Source organism: Oncorhynchus nerka, linkage group LG13 (assembly GCF_034236695.1).
Source record: "Oncorhynchus nerka isolate Pitt River linkage group LG13, Oner_Uvic_2.0, whole genome shotgun sequence".
Taxonomy (NCBI): Eukaryota; Metazoa; Chordata; class Actinopteri; order Salmoniformes; family Salmonidae; genus Oncorhynchus; species Oncorhynchus nerka.
The window spans coordinates 62,373,783-62,394,950 of NC_088408.1; positions in this window are offsets into that span (position 1 = coordinate 62,373,783).

Here is a 21,168-nt window from a genome sequence, read left to right on the forward strand (position 1 = left end):
AAAGAAGGCGGAGGCATTGTTTGAGTCGGATGGCGCGTTCTCAAGTTAATGGAAATGAGCGAACTTGTAGCGTTGAAGAACGGAGCAAAACGGGCTAAAGTTGTTAATGAAGATAGGCCTCAGTCTAAAAATGCCTTGTTCCTTGTTGGAGTACATTTCATAGACAAGGATGTGTTTTTGAGAGATCCATTTGTCGTCAAGTACCCACTGTATATAGTCTCGCTATTGTTATTTTACTGCTGCTCTTTAACTACTTGTTACTTGAATTCTTATTCTTATTCATATTTTTTTAACTGCATTGTTGGTTAGGGGCTTATCAGTAATAATTTCACTGTAAGGTCTACACCTGTTGTATTTGGCACATGTGACTAAAACAATTTGATTTGATTTGAATGTGACTTTCCCGAATTGGATCCCTTGTTCGTACCCCCCAGTGCAATTTAACTTATCCCAGAGAATGCTCCAAGACGCCTCCTGTGGAGAAAAGGTATTCTGAGTGGACTTCTAGTCCGTCTCAGGATGCGCTTCCGAGTATATTACTCACTAAGGAGCTCAGGGCGAGCTCAGGGTGAGCTCAGGGTGAGCTCAGGGTGAGGATCTTCTTCTAGAGAGACATCGAAGACTGTAACATACTCCGTTTTATGGAATTATGGCTCTCTCCGGATATACTTTCCTCATACAAACAGCCAGCTGGGTTCCCAGTACATTGCGCAGACAAGAATAAAGAACTCTACTGGAAGAAGAAATGTGGTGGTGTATGTTTCATGATTAACTACTCATGGTGTGATTGTGATAACATACAGAAACTCAAGTCATTTTGTTCACCCTACCTAGAATACCTCACAATCAAATGCAGACCATATTACCTCCAAAGTGAATTATCTTCGGTTATAGTCACAGCCGTGTATATTCCCCCTCAAGCCGATACCACGAGGGCCCTCAAGGAACCACACTGACCGTTGTGCAAACTGGAAACCACATGGTCTGACCAATTGGAATCCATTCTTCAAGATTTTTTTGATCACGCGGACTGAGATATGTTCCGGGTAGCCTCTGAGAATAACATTGATGTATACACGGACACGGTGACTGAGACAAAGTGGAGACACAATTCAACGGCTCAGATACGAGACGTATGTGGCAAGGTCTACAGACAATCACCTATTACTAAGGGAAAACCACCCATGTCGCGGACACCGACGTCTTGCTCCCGGACAAGCTAAACACCTTCTTCACCCGTTTTGAGAATCACACAGTGGCACCGACACGGCCCGCTCCCAAGGACTGTGGGCTCTGGTTCTCCATGACCAACGTGAGTAAGACATATAACCGTGTTAACTTTCACAAGGCTCTCGGCCCAGATGGCATCCCTAGCCACGTCCTCAGAGTATGCGCAGACCAGCTGGCTGGAGTGTTTACAGACATATTCAACCTCTCCCTATCCCAGTCTGATGTCCCCACATGGTTCAATATGTCCACCATTATTCCTGTATCCAATAAAGCAAAGGTAAAATAACTAAATGACTATCGCCCCATAGCACTCACTTCTGTCATCATGAAGTGCTTTGAGAGGCTAGCTAAGGATCATATCACCTCTACCTTACCTGACACCTTAGACCCACTTCATGTGCAAGTAGAGATACTGGTGTGCAAAAGAGCAGAAAAGTAAATAAAACAATTTGGGGATGAGGTAGGTAGATTGGGTGGGCTAATTACAGATGGACTATGTACAGCTGCAGTGATCGGTTAGCTGCTCAGATAGCTGATGTTTAAAGTTAGTGAGGGAAATATAAGTCTCCAGCTTCAGCGATTTTTGGAAGGAAAGGTGGCCAAATGAGGTGTTGGCTTTGGGGATGACCAGGGAGATATACCTGCTGGAGTGTGTGCTACGGGTGGGTGTTGTTATTGTGACCAGTGAGCTGAGATAAGGCGGAGCTTTACCTAGCATAGACTTATAGATGACCTGGAGCCAGTGGGTCTGGCGACGAATATGTAGCGAGGGCCAGCCGACTAGAGCATACAGGTCGCAGTGGTGGGTGGTATAAGGGGCTTTGGTAACAAAACGGATGGCACTGTGATAGACTGCATCCAGTTTGCTGAGTAGAGTATTGGAAGCTATTCAGTAGATGACATCGCCGAAGTTGAGGATCGGTAGGATAGTCAGTATTACTAGGGTAGGTTGGGCGGCGTGAGTGAAGGATGCTTTGTTGCGAAATAGAAAACTGATTCTAGATTTGATTTTGGATTGGAGATGTTTAATATGAGTCTGGAAGGAGAGTTTACAGTCTAGCCAGACACCTAGGTATTTGTAGTTGTCCACATATTCTAGGTCAGAACCGTCCAGGGTAGTAATGCTAGTCAGGCGGGCGGGTGCGGGCAGCGAACGGTTGAAAAGCATGCATTTGGTTTTACTAGCGTTTAAGAGCAGTTGGAGACCACGGAAGGAGTGTTGTATGGCATTGAAGCTCGTTTGGAGGTTAGTTAACACAGTGTCCAAAGAAGGGCCAGATGTATACAGAATGGTATCGTCTGCGTAGAGGGAATCGCCCGCAGCAAGAGCGACCTCATTGATATATACAGAGAAAAGAGTCGGCCCGAGATTGAACCCTGTGGTACCCCCATAGAGACTGCCAGAGGTCCGGACAACAAGCCCTCCGATTTGACACACTGAACTCTGTCTGAGAATTAGTTGGTGAACCAGGCGATGCAGTCATTTGAGAAACCAAGGCTATTGAGTCTGCCGATAAGAATCGGTGATTGACAGAGTCGAAAAAGCCTTGGCCAGGTCGATGAAGATGGCTGCACAGTACTGTCTTTTATCGATGGCGGTTAGGATATCGTTTATCTCCTGCCTCTTGTCTGCCTCTTCAGTCCAGGGTACTTTGCTTGGTACCGTTGCAAATGTCAGACTCAACTCTGCAAGGCACATCGATCTGGTGAGATTGTAGAGCCCTAAATTCATAGTGCAGTTTCTTTTGGGAGACTTTACAGCCAACAAGCCACTTCACATGCTGATATTGACTTCCGTATTATTGCTTGCTTGCCAGCCAGCCAGCCCATAGAGCGAGCATTGCATTGTGGGTTTTGTAGTCGACTTGAGCTACCAACAGATTTCCACATGTTGCTCCCAAATTTATTAAAATGACAAAATGAAACATTTGTTCACAAAATTATTCTCTCATATTAGTCTTATTTAACACCATAAATTATAGCAATTAGTTGGTTTTGGGTGGATTTTTCCTTTTTTCATTGTTAGATCTATTGAGCTCATTGGTTCTAACGATGAACTTAGCCTTAAGAGGCTTGTGGAAAACCGGGTACAGATCTGTTATAGGGAACAATTTGCCCTGTAGACATTTAAGTGTTTGTTGAGGAGATGAATCTTAGAGGAAGCTCTTGGTTGAAAAATATAAAGTAATATCGATTCCATGGTGGGGGGGAGAAAATGTTCCCATGTGCAGAACTTAGAACTATCTTACTGACTTTCTCTGATGTGGGTTGAATAAACCAACAGAAAAGGGAGGTGTGTGTGGTGTACACAGATTGCAAGAAAACTGTGTTGCATTCATTAGGGCACACAACAGAAAACTTTGGAAACATTTTGCCAATGAAAACGAAAATGAGTATCTCTTGGATATTTTCAAATAGACCCTCCCTGTTTCAGTCTATTTTCTTCCGTTTGGTGCCTTTACAGCAAAGTGGTGGGGCTGTTGTTGAACTGAAATGTAAATGAAGGATTGCACTTATGTCTGTTTCTGTGTACATGCATGTGTGGGTCTGTGTGTCTGCCTGTGTTTCTTTGTGTGTGGGGAGCTCATAACCAGTGACCTTTTACTGTGCAATAGTGCTAAAGAGTTGTTGACACTAAATATGAAGAAGCAGGGGGGAAAACAAACTCTGCTGTTTGTTTTGGGAGACAAGTTCAGTGAAAGGTAGAGGTGTCTCATGTGGGGGAAGGGGTTTGGGTGGGGGTTGAGTTTCAGGCATGGTGCACATTTTTCCCCAGGGCTCCACACATACTGCTCTTGTAAGAAGTCAGAACAATCGATGTGTTGTTTCAGCATGACATAATTTATTTTCCTCTACAGACAGTTGCAAAGAGTCATTGTGGCTATTATGGGCTTGGCAATAAATTTTTATTTCATTTTTTATTTAACTAGGCAAGTCAGTAAAGAACATATTATTATTTACAATGACGGCCTACCCCGGCCAACTCTGGGCCAATTGTGCAGTGAATACATACAGATAGGAACTTACTGAAAGCCACTGTTAATATGTCTATTATTAATGATAACTTAGTAACGCAGTTGTTTTGGTATTTCAGTCTCTCCAGGATTTCACCGGGAAGAATTGCTGATATTTATGGGGAAAATTGCTTTACTGTGCTGCAGCAATTCTTACATTTTGCATGGAACTAAGCAATGATTTTGTCCAATTTGACATAGAAATCACTAACAAGGGAAAAGGTTGGAAAATGTGCGGTGATTGTTTGAAAGTGGGAGCCCACTTTTTGTGCCACGGTGATGCTCAATTACAAAATTACATTGGTTTCTTTACCCTGTAAGCAGTCTATAGATAAGGAATGACAACAACCCACGCTTTGGTTGTTTACCTGGCCACTGTTTCAAATGCTAACTTTTTAGCATTTGTGGCACAAATCCAATGCAAGTAAAATGGTACCTATGGACATGCTAATATAGGTACCATTGACTTGCATTGGATTTGTGCCACGAATGCTAAAAAGTTTGCATTTGAAACAGTGGCAAACATTGGGGGGTTCTAACTTGTTTCACCTAGTAACAGCAGCGGCAACGGCACCATCTAGTGGTCAGAACCTGGTAATATCAGGACGTAGTATGGGACATAAACCTAACAACTTTAATGACTCATTTCTCTGAATGGAGGAATCAACAAATTCATTGGGAATACATCACACAGGATGAAGAAACAATACTCTGAGCTGCAGTTCCATACTATTGATAAAATTGTGCCGGAGAAGAAGGCAGACATTTTACGTGCCCCCAACCAATTGTGTTTTTTTGTTGGTAACTTATTTGTTTACTTATTTTGTACATACTGTTGCCGCTACCGTCTCTTATAACCGAAAACAACTTCTAGATATCAGGACTGTGATTACTCATCATGGACTGGCAGAATCCTTTTTTACCTTTAACGAGTCTGATGAGCCCGACGCGAACAATATACTGCTTTCTCGGGAACAGGTCCACATCCCCGTGATTTGCGTGAAGAGGAGGCGTAGAAAAAGGGGCCGGAGGGCGTGCTGCCTTCGGAGAATTCATAGGCGATTGAATGAACCCCCACTTCCTTCCATTCCTCTAGCAAACGTGCAATCTTTGGACAATAAAATAGATGACCTACACAAAAGGTTAAACTACCAACAGGACATTCAAAACTGTACTATCTTATGCTTCACCGAGACATGGCTGAACGACAACACTATCAACATACAGCTGGCTGGTTATATAATGCACCGGCAGGATAGAACAGAGGTGTCTGGTAAGACAAGGGGCGGCGAACTATGTATTTTTGTAAATAACAGCTGGTGCACGATATACAAGGAAGTCTTGAGCTATTGCTCACCTGAGGTAGAGTATCCCATGATAAGCTGTAGACCACACTATCTACCTAGAGAGTTTTCATTTGTATTTTTCGTAGCTGTTTAAATACCACCACAGTCAGAGGCTGACACAAAGACAGCATTGAATGAGCTGTATTCCGCCATAATGTAACGGCCGTTGTTGGTGAAAGAAGGTGAGGACAAAAGCGCAGCGTGGTATGTGTTAATGATGTTAATATTTAATGAATCAAACTGAACACTGAAATACAAAACAACAACGTGAACGAAAGAACCCGAAACAGTTCTGTCTGGTGCAGAATACAAACACTCAACAGAAAATACTCATCCACACTCAAGGGTGAAAACAGGCTACCCAAGTATGGTTCTCAATCAGGGACAACGATAGACAGCTGCCTCTGATTGAGAACCATACCAGGCTAAACGCAGAAATCCCAAATCATAGAAAAAAGAACATAGACTGCCCACCCCAACTCACGCCCTGACCATACTAAAACTAAGACAAAACAAAGGAACTAATGTCAGAACGTGATACATAAGTTAACAAGAAAACACTCACCCAGAGGCGGCGCTCCTAGTAGCCGGGGACTTTAATGCAGGGACACTTAAATCAGTTTTACCAAATCAGCATGTTAAATGTGCAACCTTTACTCCACACACAGAGACGCATACAAAGCTCTCCCTCGCCCTCCATTTGGCAAATCTGACGATAATTATATCCTCCTGAATCCTGCTTACAAGCACAAATGAAAGCAGGAAGCACTAGTGACCTGATCAATAAAAAAAGTGGTCAGATAAAGCAGATGCTAAGCTACAGGACCGTTTTGCTAGTACATACTGGAATATGTTCCGGGATTCCTCCGATGGCATTGAGAAGTACACCACATCAGTCATTAGCTTCATCAATAAGTGAATTGATGACATCGTCCCCACAGTGACCGTATGTACATACCCCAACCAGAAGCCATGGATTACAGGCAACATCCGCACTGAGCTAGAGCTTTCAAGGAGCGGGACTCTAACCCGGAAGCTTATAAGAAATCCCGCTATTCCCTCCGACAAACCATCAAACAGGCAAAGCGTCAATACAGGACTAAGATCAAATCGTACTACACCAGGTCTGATGCTCGTCGGATGTGGTATGGCTTGCAAACCATTACAGACTACAAAGGGAAGCACAGCCGAGAGCTGCCCAGTGACATAAGCCTACCAGATAAGCTAAATCACTTCTATGCTCGCTTCAAGGCAAATAACACTGAAACATGCATTAGAGCACCAGCTGTTCCGGAAGACTGTGTGATCAAGCTCTCCGCAGCCGATGTGAGTAAGACCTTTAAACAGGTCATTCACAAGGCCGCAGGGCCAGACGGATTACCAGGATGTGTACTGCGAGCATGAGCTGACCAACTGGCAAGGGTCTTCACTGACATTTTCAACATCTCCCTGTTCAAATCTGCAATACCAACATGTTTTAAGCAGACCACCATAGTGCCTGTGCCCAAGAACACTAAGGTTACCTGCATAAATGACTACCGACCCGTAGCACTCACGTCTGTAGCCATGAAGTGCTTTGAAAGGCTGGTCATGGCTCACATCAACACCATTATCCCAGAAACCCTAGACCCACTCCAATTTACATAGAGCCCCAGCAGATCCACAGATGATGCAATCTCTATTGCACTCCACACTGCCCGTTCCCACCTGGACAAAAGGAACACCTATGTGAGAATGCTATTCATTGACTACAGCTCAGTGTTCAACATCATAGTTACCTCAACTAACCAGTGCCCCCGTACATTGACTCTGTACCGGTACCCGCCTGTATATAGTCTCGCTATTGTTATTTTACTGCTGCTTTTTAATTACTTGTTTCTTTTATTTCTTATTCTTATCCGTCATTTTTTAAACTGCATTGTTGGTTAGGGGCTCGTAAGTAAGCCTTTCACTGTAAGGTACAAGATACAATTTGATTTGATATGATACTACTAGAGAATTTGGGGTGGCAGGGTAGCCTAGTGGTTAGAGCGTTGGACTAGTAACCGGAAGGTTGCAAGTTCAAATCCCCAAGGTACAAATCTGTTATTCTTCCCCAAAAGCAAAAGGCTGTCACTGAAAATAAGAATTTGCTCTTAACTGACTTGCCTAGTAAGATAAAATGACTGATACTATACACTTGTTGTTGGATTGGCATGGGGTGTGGGGGGTCCATGGGTGCCTTTTCATCATTCCTTTGAATTCCTCATGTCTAACTCATCGTTAGAAAACAGTTTGGTCCAAATTGGTCGTTAGGTACTATATTTATTTAATATTATATGAATCCCATACATTAAAATGGCAAATTTTGATGCAATCAATTAGCTTAATTTCTCAGATCAAATTATATTTCAACAAAATAGTGTTGCATGAATATTAATCTTATGTTTCTAACAACATAAACGATTTCAGAACAATCTGAGATGTTGGGAGTTAAAATCCTCTTTCTTGTGCTTTTTGAGGTGGAACGACCCTGTAGTTATGATTGACTGGAGAGAGCGAGAGAGAGAATGGGTGCAAATTATTCAAAGCTTTCTCTTCTAGGTAGACATGTGCATAAAAGAAGTTTGCAGTCTGGCAGAGCAGGGGGGAACTTAGAGGGAGCAGAGACTACTATGTTTCACTAGAGAACTAAGAAACATCACGACAGGTCCCCTAAGACAGAGAGCTGTGTTTACAGAGAGCTAGAGAAGGGGGAAGGGAAGGCCTGCAGAAGAGAGAGAGGCTTTGTGTGAGCATGTGATTGTAAGTCCAACTGGTCAGTGTGTGTGTGTGTGTGTGTGTGTGTGTGTGTGTGTGTGTGTGTGTGTGTGTGTGTGTGTGTGTGTGTGTGTGTGCGAGAGAGGTAACAAGATAGTAAGAGGGTGGGATTAGGGGTGGAGATTGAGCACTCTGATTGACAGCTCACACACCGATGGAGGCGGGGCAACACTCAGCAGACACAGATGCACGTGGCCAGCCCCGTCTGCATGAGGGAGCAGCAACAAAGACCAGCCAGTCTGGAGAACAGAGGACATCTGCTGCCCTCACAGATGCACACGTGTACACACACACACACACACACACACACACACACACACACACACACACACACACACACACACACACACACACACACACATACACACTCATATTGTGCACAATACCAGGCACCAAAAAATTACACTATAATACTAACACTTAATTTCATTACTTCTATGATATTGCACTGAAATATACCTCATGATACAAACATTAGGTACACATCAATTGTAAATCAATTCTTCACCAACACTATCAACAGTGTTACTACACTGACTGTAGACAGACAAGCTGTGTGTGTCTTCCTCTAGACGTGTCTCTCTCTCTCTCTCTCTCCCTTTGTGTGTGTAAATAGAATAGAACCCGAACGTGTTTTTGAACATCATACATAACAAAAACAGCAGGTCTAGCACACCGTGTATATAAATAGAGGACGTTGACATGCTCACTCATAACTGACCACTGCCCTGTGTCTCTCCCTTTCTCTCCATCTGTGTGTGTGTGTGTGCCTATCTTAGCTCAGGGGCTGAACAGGCAGGCAGTTCCAGATATCCATACAGAAACACATACTGTATGTTGCTGTTGTCATGACAACGCTGTCACCTACTGTATACCCCACAGATTCTCACATATAGGGGATGCTACACATGACAGTGTTCGGGGATGGGGTAGGATATATTATATACCTTACCCATGAACCTTCACAAACAAAATCCCTTGTAAATCACTTCTGAGGCTAAGAATGTCCCTGCTTCTGCCCTCTCACACGTATGTCCCCAGCACACACATAAACAGGGCTTAACCCTTGTGTAGTCTTAACATTATGTTTACTCCCATTGTCCTAAGGGTCAAAAATGACCCGCCTTTACTAAACTCCTGAAATAAAGCAGCTTAATTGAATTTTAAACCCCAGATCTATTTTGCATGAAAGAAACAATCTGTCATTCATCACAAACTTTGTGAATATCTGTGTTTTCCCTCTTCACAATGCAGAACGACTCCATTTAATCAGTGGACACCATTCGTTTTATTACAACACACCTATCATAATGGTTTTCTTTACTAAAGTAGAGGTTGATTATTATTATTATTATTATTGCTAAAGGTACTGCATAGGTGTAAACATATTTTTTTTAGCAAGAGATAGCACTTGTATAGCCTAAGAAAGTAGAAGAAATGTGCAGAAAGTAGTTTTGAATGCATTTTATTGAAGGGAAACAATAACAGTCTTGAACTTTTTTGGCAACATAGTGATATATTCTTATATATTGTACAATGAGAAATTAAACTACAAAATACTAGTCTTCTCCCATTTTTTAACCATTGTCCCCACCCACAAGGTGTATAAACAACAACAATAAATAAGAATAAAATAAGATAATAGATACAAAACAAAAATGTGAAGAACATAATTCAATCAACTCTAATTAGCACAATTAGGACAGTATGCAAGTGTGTGTGCATGGACTTTGCAGATGAAATTACTCACATGTGCAGCATATATTATTTGTTTTACAGTACTTCTTTGGGGGGCAGAATTGGAATCTCCTCCTTTTGCCTACCCCAGCTGCAGCCTCAGGTGGATCAGAACAAGATTCAGCCCCATGAACAGCTTTCACAAGCGCTGCAGAGGCTGCTGTGCAGGGGAGTCGCTCCCTTCTTTGAATGTGTGGGGTTACAAGTGCATTTCGCAGCTGCTCCAGGAACAACTTCCTCTCCTTCCGCTTATCAGGCATCCAGGTGGGGTTGATCTTGTTCCATATCATGAAGCCATTGTATGAGGAAACATCAATGATGTGATGGAAGACGAAGGCAGCCCCAACACTTCAAAGGCAGCCCCAACACTTCACACACTGCACACAACCCCCCCCCCCCCCCCGGACCTACACATAGAAGACCCACGCCGAGAGGACCTACATCCAGACCACAACACCACCAGCCACACCCCACCCCCAACCCAACCAAGCAAAACCCCCAAGTCAACCATGCCCACACCCCATTTAGGCCCCCTCAGATCAGACCTATGCCCCTCCTGCCCACCCCATGCCCCCACTCCCGCAAAGAGGGCCTCGACGTGAAAGCCACACATATGTCCAGGCCGTGAGCAGGCAAACAGGCCCAACCCCCACTCTTACACTAGCCCAAGACAATGGCATGTACCAGATGCTCAGAAGTCTCTGCTCACACTTACTTGTCTCAGGCCAAACCACACGACTAACAACATTGGACACTTTATGGAATACAAGGCCTTCGTTCTCATCCTGGAATATCCAAGGCCTGAGGTCATCTGCCTTTGGCCTTAAGAGCAGGTACCTGGACTTCATCAAAGAAAACAGACATTGTCATCCTACAAGAAACATGGTATAGAGGAGATGGTCCCACTGGTTGCCCCTAGGTTACAGAGAGCTGGTAGTCTCATTCACCAAACTACCAGGTGTGAAACAGGCAAGTGACTCAGGGGGTATGCTAATATGGTATAGAGCAGACTTAACTCCCTCTATTAACTTCTTGATGCTACCCATCCCTTTAGCGGGATAATTGTCATCAACAACCGCTGAATTGCATAGCGCCACATTCAAATAATATTACTAAAAATATTTATATTCATATAATCACAAGTGCAATATAGCAAAACACAGCTTAGCCTTTTGTTAATCCACCTGGCATGCCACGTTTTTTATAATCAAACCTCAGGTTGTTTTTAAAATATATAATCGATAATATATCAACCGCATATTTCTCAGGACCAGTTGCTAATATATGCATATTATTAGTAGTATTGGATAGAAAACACTCTAAAGTTTCCAAAACTGTCAGAATATTGTCTGTGAGTAAAACAGAACTGATATTGCAGGCGAAACCCTGAGGGAAATCAAACCAGGAAGTGGCTTCTATTTTGAAAACTCCATGTTCCATAGCCTGCCTTTGCTCCATTTAAAGGGATATCAACCAGATTCCTGGTCCTTTCGCTTCCTCAATGTGTCAACAGTCTTTAGACATAGTTTCAGGCTTTTATTTTGAAAAATGAGCAAGAACGATAACATTGCGTCATTGTATGGCCGGGTGCCAGCAGCGTTTTGTATGCGTAACAGAGTTTGGGCTGTCATTGCCTTTCCCTCTCCTACTGATAAAGACAGTTGCGGTTGATATATTATCGATTATATATTTTAAAAACAACCTGAGGATTGATTATAAAAAACGTTTGACATGTTTCTGTGGACATTACGGATACTATTTGGAATTTGTCTGCGTTGTCGTGACTGCTCTTTCCTGTGGATTTCTGAACATAATGCGCCAAACAAATGGAGGTATTTTGGATATAAAAATAATCTTTATGGAACAAAAGGAACATTTTTTTGTGTAACTGGGAGTCTCGTGAGTGCAAACATCCGAAGATCATCAAAGGTAAGCGATTTAATCTATTGCTTTTCTGACTTTCGTGACCAACTCTACTTGGCTGCTAGGTGTTTGTAATATGTTGTCTACTGAGAGAGATGTTCTTACATAAACGCTTGTTATGCTTTCGCCGAAAAGCTGTATTGAAATCTGACATGCCAGATTAACTTCTTGTGTCGAGCCATCCCGGATCCGGTATCGTGACTACAGCCTCAAGCTCATTACCATAACGCAACGTTAACTATTCATGAAAATCGCAAATGAAATGAAATTAATCTATTTGCTCTCAAGCTTAGCCTTTTGTTAACAACACTGTCATCTCAGATTTTCAAAATATGCTTCTCAACCATTGCAAAACAAGCATTTGTGTAACAGTATTGATAGCTAACGTAGCATTTAGCGTAGCATTTAGCGTTGGCATTCAGCAGGCAACATTTTCCACAAAAACCAGAAAAAGCATTCAAGTAAAATCATTTACCTTTGAAGAACTTCGGATGTTTTCAATGAGGAGACTCTCAGATAGCAAATGTTCAGTTTTTCCTGAAAGATTATTTGTTTAGGACAAATCGCTCCGTTTTCTGCGTCACGTTTAGCTACGAAAAAAAACCTGTATCCAGGATTGTGTAAATCTATCCGCAAGCTCATTAGCATAACACAACGTTAACTATTCATGAAAATCGTAAATGAAATGAAATTAATCTATTTGCTCTCAAGCTTAGCCTTTTATTAACAACGCTGTCATCTCAGATTTTCAAAATATGCTTTTGAACCATAGCTAAACAACATTTGTGTAAGAGTATTGATAGCCTAGCATTGCATTAAGCCTAGCATTCAGCATGCAACATTTTCCACAAAAACCAGAAAATAATTCAAATAAAATAATTTACCTTTGAAGAACTTCAGATGTTTTCAATGAGGAGACTCTGTTAGATAGCAAATGTTCCGTTTTTACAAAAAATATTATTTGTGTCGACTAATCGCTCCGTTTTGTTATTCACATTTGGGGAGGGGAAAAAAAATATATATATATATTAAGTCATTAAAACGCGAACTTTTTTCCAAATTAACTCCATAATATCGACAGAAACATGGCAAACCGATGTTTAGAATCAATCCTCAAGGTGTTTTTCACATATCTATCGACGATAAAATCCATCGTGGCAGTTTACTTTCTCTTCTGAAGAAATGGAACGTGCATGGACCTACAGATTACGCACACAGGACACTGGGCGGGACACCAGGTAAATGTAGTCTCTTATGGTCAATCTTCCAATGATATGCCTACAAACACGTCACAATGCTGCAGACACCTCGGGGAATAGACAGAAACCGCAGGCTCATTCCTGGCGCATTCACAGCCATATAAGAAGACATTGGAACACAGCGCCTTCAGAATCTGGGGCATTTCCTGTATGAAACTTCATCTTGGTTTCGCCTGTTGCATTAGTTCTGGGGCACTCACAGATAATATCTTTGCAGTTTTGGAGACGTCAGAGTTTTGTCTTTCCAAGGATGTCAATTCCATGCATAGTCGAGCATCTTTTCGTGACAAAATATTGCGCTTAAAATGGGCACGTCTTTTTATCCAATAATGACATAGCGCCCCCATAGGTTGAACAGGTTAACAACAAGCTAAGCTGTGTTTTGCTATATTGCACTTGTTATTTCATTAAAATGAAATATTTGTATTAATTTAATTTGAATTTGGCTCTCTGCAATTCAGCGGGTGTTGATGAAAATGATCCCGCTAACGGGATGGGTGCGTCAAGAAGTTAATAAACCTATCTCACACGCACATAATTTTTCCCCTGCTGATATCCTTCTTGAAACTTTCTCTCTCTCTCTCTGTTCCAGTTCTTCCATGGCCTGCATATATCACCAGACATGTCACTCATTGAGCATGTTAGGGATGCTCTGGATCGACGTGTACGACAGCGTGTTCCAGTTCCTGCAACTTCGCACAGCCATTGAAGAGGAGTGGGACAACATTCCACATGCCACAATCAACTCTATGTGAAGGACATGAAGGACATGTGTCGCGCTGCATGAGGCAAATGGTGGTCACAACAGATACTGACTGGTTTTCTGATCCACGCCCCTACAGATACATATCTGTATTTCCAGTCATGTGAAATCCATAGATTAGGGCCTAATTCATTTATTTCAAATGACTGATTTCCTTACATGAACTGTAACTCAGTAAAATGTTAGAAATTGTTGCATGCTGTATTTATATTTGTGTTCAGTGTATGTACATATAGGTAGGGCTTAGATAAATGAGTAGGTAAAAGGATAGATAAGACAGTAGCAGCAGAGTACAGTGCCTTCAGAATGTATTCACACCCTTGACTTTTTCCAGATTTTTCTTGTGTTACAATGTGGGATTAAATTGACTTTTTTTGTCAATGACCTACACAAAATACTTTAATGTCTAAGTGACAGTCAAATTTTTACATTTGTAAAAAAATATATATATACATTTAAAAAAAATATTACAAATAAAACACTAATATATCTTGATTACATACACTACTGGTCAAAAGTTTAAGAACACCTACTCATTCAAGGTTTTTCTTTATTTTTACTATTTTCTACATTGTAGAATAATAGTGAAGACACCAAAACTATTAAATAACACATATGGAATCATGTAGAAACCAAAAAAGTGTTAAACAAATCTAAATATATTTTATATTTGAGATTCTTCAAATGGCCACCTGTTCCCTTGATGACAGCTTTGAACACTCTTGGCATTCTCTCAACCAGCTTCATGAGGTAGTCCCCTAGAATGCATTTCAATTAACAGGTGTGCCTTTTTAAAAGTTAATTTATGGAATTTCCTTCCTATTTAATGGATTTGAGCCAATCAGTGTGTTGTGACAAGGTAGGGGTGGTATACAGAAGATTTGGTAAACGACCAAGTCCATATTACAGTTCTAGTCAAGATTCTAGCAGCCGTGCTTAGCACTAACTGAAGTTTATTTAGTGCTTTATCTGGGTAGCCGGAAAGTAGAGCATTGCAGTAGTCTAATATAGAAGTGACAAAAGCATGGATACATTTTTCAGCATAATTTTTGGACAGAAATTTTCAGATTTTTGCAATGTTACGTAGATGGAAAAAAACAGTCCTAGAAACAGTCTTGATAAGTTCATCAAAAGAGAGATCAGGGTCCAGAGTAACGCCGAGGTCCTTCACGGTTTTATTTGAGACAACTGTACAACCGTCAAGATTAATTGTCAGATCCAACAGAAGATTTCTTTGTTTCTTGGGACCTAGAACTAGCATCTCTATTTTGTCCGAGTTTAAAAGTAAAACATTTGCTGCCATCCAGTTTGTTATGTCTGAAACACAGGCTTCTAGCGAGGGCAATTTTTGGGCTTCACTATGTTTCATTGAAATGTACAACTGTGTATCGTCCACATAGCAGTGAAAGTTAACATTATGTTTCCGAATGACAATACCAAGAGGTAAAATATATAGTAAAAACAATAGTTGTCCTAAAATGGAACCTTGAGGAACACCGAAATGTACAGTTGATTTGTCAGAGGACAAACCATCCACAGAGACAAACTGATATCTTTCCGACAGATAAGATCTAAACCAGGCCAGAACTTGTCCGAGTAGACCAATTTGGGTTTCCAATCTCTCCAAAAGAATGTGGTGATCAATGGTATCAAAAGCAGCACTATGGTCTAGGAGCACGAGGACAGATGCAGAGCCTTGGTCTGACGTCATTAAAAGGTCATTTACCACCTTCACGAGTGCAGTCTCAGTGCTATGATGGGTCCTAAAACCAGACTGAAGCATTTCGTATCCATTGTTTGTATTCAGGAAGGCAGTGAATTGCTGGGCAACGGCTTTTAAAATGTTTTTTGAGAGGAATGGGAGATTCGATTTAAGCCGATAGTTTTTTATATTTTCTGGGTCAAGGTTTGCCTTTTTCCTCAGAGGCTTTATTACTGCCACTTTTAGTGAGTTTGGTACACATCTGGTGGATAGGGAGGCATTTATTATGTTCAACATAGGAGGGCCAAGCACAGGAAGCATCTCTTTCAGTAGTTTAGTTGGAATAGGTTCCAGTATGCAGCTTGAAGGTTTAGAGGCCATGACTATTTTCATCAATGTGTCAAGATATATAGTATTAAAAACTTGAGTGTCTCCATTGATCCTAGGTCGTGGCAGTGTTGTGCAGACTTAAAGAGGAGTCCGTAATTTGCTTTCTAATGATCATGATGTTTTCGTCAAAGAAGTTCATGAATTTATCACTGCTGAAGTGAAAGCCATCCTCTCTTGGGGAATGCTGCTTTTTAGTTAGCTTTGCGACAGTATCAAAAATACATTTTGGATTGTTCTTATTCTCTTCAATGAAGTTGGAAAAATAGGATGATCGAGCAGCAGTGAGGGCTCTTCGATACTGCACGGTACTGTCTTTCCAAGCTAGTCGGAAGACTTCCAGTTTGGTGTAGCGCCATTTCCGTTCCAATTTTCTGGAAGCTTGCTTCAGGGCTTGGGTATTTTCTGTATACCAGGGAGCTAGTTTCTTATGACAAATGTTTTTTGTTTTTAGGGGTGCGACTGCATCTAGGGTATAACGCAAGGTTACATTTAGTTCCTCAGTTAGGTGGTTAACCGATTTTTGTACTCTGATGTCCTTGGGTAGGTGGAGTGAGTCTGGAAGGGCATCTAGGAATATAGAATTTATAGCACGGATTTTGATGCTCCTTGGTTGGGATCTGAGCAGATTTGTTGCGATCGCAAACGTAACTGGGTGTATTCATACACCATCTAAAGTAGTGGTGCAACGAATAAAAAAACTCACAGTTTGCATCGGATCACGGTTTTGAGTGCGGATTGGATCATTTTTCGGGTCAGCAAAGAAAAAGAGAGACAAAAATAACTTCGCTTTCCATTTATTACTTAAAGAACACTTAAAGCAAGGAACTTTTCAATGTTTAAATAAAATCTTAAAATAAAATATTCAATACTCAATTGTTAAATTAAAGTGCAAATATGAACAATAGTGAATGAAAAAATTGACTGTGTCAAAAAAAAGTTAAGAAAGCAAAGCAGACCTGTGTTTTTAAAAATATGAGGATATCTACATTGTGTGGGGAGAGGGTAGACCTCTTTGCAATCTCTATGTCCCCTGCCGTGGAGAACACCCTCTCGCTAGGAACTGAAGTGACAGGCACAGCCAGGTAGCGTCTTGCCATCATGGCAATGTGAGGGTATTTACACTCATTGCTTTTCCACCATGTTAGTGGATCACCATCCAGTGGAACGCCACTTGCTGCCTTGTAGGATGCCACCTCCTAGTTGATGGTGTTTGCAAACGTCTTGCCTGTGTCCTTGCTTGCAAATGTATCCTCGAAAAGCTCCTTCATGACCAAATTATTTTGTGGAGGAGATGCCTCTGAGTCTGCTCCTGTTGGCTCTGTGTCTTGACCCTGCAGAAAATGAAATGATCTATTAAACTAATGATTTAGTTTCATATTTCATAGAACTATAATTGTTGCAACAACATTTAATAAAAGCCATTATTATTCCAAATAAAAAAATGGATGATTCTAATAGCAATAGCATAGACTAAGATTATACTGCAATATATTTATTATTTAAGTCATTCACTCTTATTTGTGGACCTCTTCAGTCACAATCAGTGGTGAGATCACTGTATGTCATCTGGCGTGGAGCAGGGTCTAGCTGAGACAGGGACTTGAACCATGGATCCAGTGCAGTAGATCTATGAAGGTAGTCCTGTACATTAGGAGGGTATCCTGGGTTCAGGTTCTCTCTAATGGCAGCCTTGACATCTCTAGCGATGGTGCTGCCTTCCTCACTTGGGGCCATGGATTGTAGAATCTTTGTTTTCAGAGGTAGGATCATGGACACAGAAGGTGCAGTTTCAGTGATCAATGCGCGAGGGGATTTCCTAGCGTGGCTCAAGCACTTTCATCATATTTTTAAACCTTTTGTTTTCCACAACAGAGTATGGCCTCATGTCTGCAGCGATAAACATCCCAATATATTTGGTGATGGCTTCAGCCCGGTCTGATTCTGCTCCAAAGGGCTGCTTAAATGCCGGGTGAGAAGTTGTTTCTTGGCTGAGTTTGCTCCCGTCACTGACACACCAAGGTGATGACGCTTTAAATGTGTGCTCTATGTTTTTTTTCCATGATCATATGGCTTTCTTGTGTTCACAATGCCTACACACCGTAATGGTGGTGGTGTCCACCACCCTTCTTCCGTCATCATATTTGATAGGGAAGCCAAAATGCTCCCATACATGAGATTAGATGAAGCAGGAGGCTTTTCCAGTTCTTCAGCTCCTCCGCCAGCCGTGGCTGTCACTACTCTTTTGTCTTCTTAGCTTTTTGCATCTAGGACTGATTCCTTGGGGTTCAACATGCTCCGTTCACATGAACAGTGCACACAACTGTTTTTTTTTAAATAATCAAAATCAACCTTCAGGCTTCAGAGTAAAACACAACACGCAATCTGTCTTGTCTTTATCTTTCCACTGCAACTCTGCATCGAGATTTAGTAAATTATTACTTTAAAAAGTAACAGAGGCAGTAAAACTGTATTTCACACTATGATGGTTAAAATTTACAATTAATCGGCGGTTCACATGCTCTGTACGGATCACGGCTCAACTACGGTCCGTTACACCACTAAACTAAAGTGTAATTAATAACGTCAACATGCTAAAAGGGATATTCAAGGTCTTCATTTTTTTGGTTTGTACCCATCTACCAATAGGTTCCCTTCTTTGTGAGGCATTGGAAAACCTCCCTGGTCTTTGTGGTTGAATCTGTGTTTGAAATTCACAGCATGCTTGGAGTTTGCCAAAAGGCACCTAAAGAGAAAAGGCACCATGAGAAAAGGCACCATGAGACACCATGAGATTCTCCGTTCTGATGAAACCAAGATTGAAGAGTTTGGCCTGAATGCCAAGCGTCACGTCTGGAGGAAACCTGGCAAAATCCCTGCGGTGAAGCATGGTGGTGGCAGCATTATGCTGTGAGGATGTTTTTCAGCAACGGAGACTGGGAGACTAGTCAGGATCTAGGGAAAGAAGAACAGAGCAAAATGTTCATCCTTCATGAAAACCTAATACAGAGCGCTCAGGACCTCAGACTTTGGCAAACGTACACCTTTCAAAATGACTACGACCCTAAGCAGACAGCCAAGACAACATAGGAGTGGCTTCAGGACAAGTCTCTGAATGTCCTTGAGTGGCCCAGCCAGAGCCCATACTTGAACCCAATCGAACATCTCTGGAGGGACCTGAAAATAGCAATGCAACGACGTTCCTCATCCAACCTGACAGAGCTTGAGAGGATCTGCAGAGAAGAATGAGAGAAACTCCCCAAATACAGGTGTGCCAAGCTTGTAGCGTCATACTCAAGAAGACTCGAGGCTGTAATCGCTGCCAAAGGAGCTTCAACAAATCAGTGAGTAAAGGGTCTGAATACTTATGTAAATGTGCTTTTCCCGTTTTTGATTTTTGATTATTGGGAATTATGTGTAGATTGATGAGAAAAAACAACAATTTAATCTATTTTAGAATAAGGCTGTAATTTAACAAAATTTGGAAAAAGTCAAGGAGTCTGAATACTTTCTTAATGTACCGTATATATAGACATAGTTAGTGCCAAAAAAGGGATTAAATATGGGTAAAAAAAAAAAAACATTTCCTGATCTTTCTTATATCGCTCAGATATAGGACAGATGCGTTTCTACGGGCTAATTGCAATTCAATGTTTCATCAAATAATGTTTAATATTTTGGGGGATACCAAAAGGGGTCATAAAATTCAAAATAAAATAGCTAAATGATGCTTGGTATGACCATCTTAAAACATTTCCATATGTTTGATTAGTAGAACCCCCCATCAGACCGTTTCCGCATTGAGGACTGGTACTTTCTGTTTGAGTTTTTGCTTGTAAGCAGGAAGCAGGAGGATAGAATTATGGTCAAGGGGAGTCCCAACATGAGAAAGGCAACCAGCCAGATAACAGTTCGGTACAGATCTGAACTAGAGTAAACAGGTTGTCTATCCCACCCTTCAATAACAACTCCCACTTCCTCCTTGTGATTCACGTCTTGGGGGAACACGCTCACCTTACCACCAATAAATGCCACAATCTAGGGGTCCCAGCAAAGAGCACCTAACACACACACACACACACAAAATATACCCCACCCCAATGTTTATCTTTAGCCCAGGATGTCCTGTATGGTGAAAGGAGTGACGTTATGGTTGAGGGGGGCGTGTAGGGACTTTTATGTATACCCACACGGCAAACACACTGAATGTTCAGTGTTTATTCCCCATGTTCAAATACACACCCACTGAAACCACAAACATGTTTTCAACATAGGGTACAAAGTGGCACATTTAATGTGTGAAGATATTTGAGGGTGTTGTGCTGTTTTTGGTGTATAATGGTCTACAATTTCTTTTTAGAGTTTCCAGACTATAGGATCTCGACCTCCTTTGCAACATTATCTCACTCCACAAAGATGTTTCTGTTACAACAACACCTGCCGGTCAAGTTTCTCATGAAAGAGCAGAGCAGTCAGTACCTATTGACAAACAGTAGCTGTGTGTCTGATAGGTATGTCACCCAGTGCCGCCTCTAGCCCACGTGGGGCCCTAAGCGAGATATTGTTTGGGTGCCCCACTCTGCGAATAGGCCCCCTCTGCATACAGGGGGCCCTCTCTGCATAAAAGCAAAGCACTGCTGACATGGGCAAATTGAGTGAATGTCAATAACCAGGCTTCCATCCAACATTTTTATGTGAGTAAAGTACATGTCAGATAAAATGTCACCACAGGCCTGAAGGAAATAGCAAATTTGTCAGTAAACTTTCCAATCAACAAAACAAAACCCTAGGCATGTTGAGACTGTTACTAGCCGGCTACCACCCGGTACTCTACCTTAGAGACTGCATCTTAGAGACTGCTGCCATATGTGCATAGTCATTGAACACTGGTGAATAATGTTTACATAATATTTTTTGTTCTGAAATCGTTTCTGTAGTTAGATACATAGCTCACTCTAATATAGCTATGCTGTACACATCATTCTCAGTATCTTGAGTAAATTCACCA